The following is a 2,402-nucleotide window of genomic DNA, read 5'->3' as shown; positions in this document are numbered from 1 at the left end:
ACGGGCCCCTCCAGCCCGGGAGCCGCCGGGACGGACAGGAGAGTGGCTGGAGCGGGCAGGAGGGTGATCTGTGTGCCCCCTGTGCCACCCTGCCGGGAAAGGGCTAACGACAGTTGTAGTATCTCCTCTGATGGTGAAACCCGTCACAGAAAACACTGCGGGCGCTGCCTCCGCCCCAGCCGCAAGAGGAACAAGGTTTCATTTCTGGCCCTGCCCAAGCGGGACCCAATCGGCTACTTTTCACCCCAGTTCCCCTGTGGTGCATTGTGTGACAAGGGAGGAGCTGCACAAGTGCGGGAAGTGGGGTCACAGATAGGACACTTGATTTTCGGGTATTTGTCTTGCTCAACCCCCAGAGTGGAGCCCCACGAGCACCGAATGAAGTGCAGAGCACGTGCGACAGCGAGACCACGCCCTCTTCGCATGACGCTAATTATGAACTGAAAACCACTCCCACTCTAAATCTCTTTCTAACGAGGATCCGAAAACCACGCCCACTTCCCCTTATGCTAATGAGTAACAAAGTAGGCGTTGTTTCCAGGTGCTACCGCGGTGTCCCCTGTACCACCCCAGTGTCCCTTGTGCCACCCCAGGGCTGTTCACCCACCTCACTGTCACCCCGAAGCGGCAGCAGGAGGGTCGATGCCCGGAGCAGCCCCGACCCGGGGTCCGCGTCCTCCGGGACGGGCAGCCCGGGGACAGGGCAAGGCCCACGGCGAGCTCACGGGGTGAAGTCACCCGTGTCACCCCGTTACATCCCCTTGGTTTCTCCTCTGGGGGCAGATGGGCTGCGGGGACGCGCCGCGGGTGGGTCCGGGGGTTGGAGGCACCGCGACTGCTGCGGCCGGAGCTCCCGGCCCCGCTCCCGTGGGACCGCCCAGGCCCCGCTCCCGGTGCCGCACAGCGGTGGGAGCCCGGAGAACGAAAACTCCTTTGATTTGATTTCATCTATCCCTGTTCTCTTCAGCAGCGCGATTGGAGGTGGGACACGGGGTGCCGAGGACCCTCCGAGGGCCGGGGGTCCGCCGGAGCTGGGACAACCCCGGGAGGGGCAGCGCCCAGATTCTCAGCAGGTTTTCCAGGCGCTGCCCTCAGTGCTCGCCGTCCCACGCGAGCCGGAACGCCGGGACGGAGAGGATGGGCCTCAGCTCCCGCTCGGGCTTGCTCACCTCGCCCTCCTCCTCCTCCTCCTCGCCCTGCCCCGCCGTGCCCGGCCCGCGCCGCTCGCTGCCGCCCCAGCGCACGGTGACCCCGGGAGCCAGCAGCGCCGAGCTCAGCCAGGACTCACACGGCAGGGGTTCGGGGCTGCCGGGGCCCGGCGGGGGCTGCGGGGGCCCGGGCGGGGGCTGCCGGCCCCGAGAGACCCCCTTCTCCGGCCCCCGGCTGGCGCGGGGGGCACCGCGGGGCCGCGGCCGCTCGGGCTCGACGAACACGTCCAGCACCTTCACCTGCGGCCGGATCCGCGCGGAGCCGCGGCGGAGCCCCGGCCTGGAGACCACCGGTGCGGGGCCGGGCCCCTCCGGAGCCACCCCTGGCCCGCCGGGGGGTCTCCCCGGCCGGAGGGACGCCAGGCTGGCGCGGGCGGACGGTGGCGGTGCTGGCTCTTGGTCGCCCACCCCCGCCCCGGCCCCGCGGGACTCCCGCGGTCCCCCCCGCGCTGGGGTCTCTGGGGGCTCGGTCGGGCGCGGGGCCGGGGGCCGAGAGGGGCCCAGTGGGGCCGGGCGGGGCCGCGGGGGCCGCGAGGGACGGGGGTCTCTGTCGGCGAGCCGGGGGGCGGCAGGAGGCTGCGGGCGGGGTGGGCCTGGCACGGGCAGGACGGGGACAGCGCCGGGGGGAGCTCCGGCTGCTGCGGGAGGGGCCTGGCTCGGGGGCTTCGCACCGGGGACCTGCCGGGGGCAGAGGGGAGCTGGTGGGGGTGGGGGTGTCAGGGTGCTCCGCGGAGTGACCCGGGGCGGGTGACACTCCGAGTGGCCCTGAAGCTACAGGGGCTCAGCGCGGGGGGGAGGGGAGGGTGTCACAGCGACGGGCGGGGCACGTCTCACCTCTCTCCGGGACAGACGGACAGCCGGGACGGTGACAGAGTCGCGGGCCCGGAGGGGACGCTCAGAGGAAGCCTCGTCTGTCACGGGGGATTCCTGGGGCGGGACCTGCCCGGGGGACAAAGAGGGGCCGGTGTGGGTGACAACCGGTGTCCCACGGCCCCGGGGGTCCCGGGGGGGTCGGGGCACGTCTCACCTCTCCCAGGGACGGAGGGACCTGCTGGACGGGGACAACGCCCTGTGCCCAGGTGTCCAGGGCGCAGGGCTGGGGCTCCTCGTCCTCGCTCCAGGCTCGGGGTCGCTCGGGGTCCGGGTCCCTCTCGGGGTCGGGGTCCCCCTCGTCCCGTGCCAGGAACCGCCACT

This window comes from Empidonax traillii, unplaced genomic scaffold (assembly GCF_003031625.1).
Source record: "Empidonax traillii isolate 1590-97213 ecotype Southwest subspecies unplaced genomic scaffold, ASM303162v1 scaffold2290:size47672, whole genome shotgun sequence".
Classification (NCBI taxonomy): Eukaryota; Metazoa; Chordata; class Aves; order Passeriformes; family Tyrannidae; genus Empidonax; species Empidonax traillii.
Note: the sequence above shows the minus strand (reverse complement) of the source record.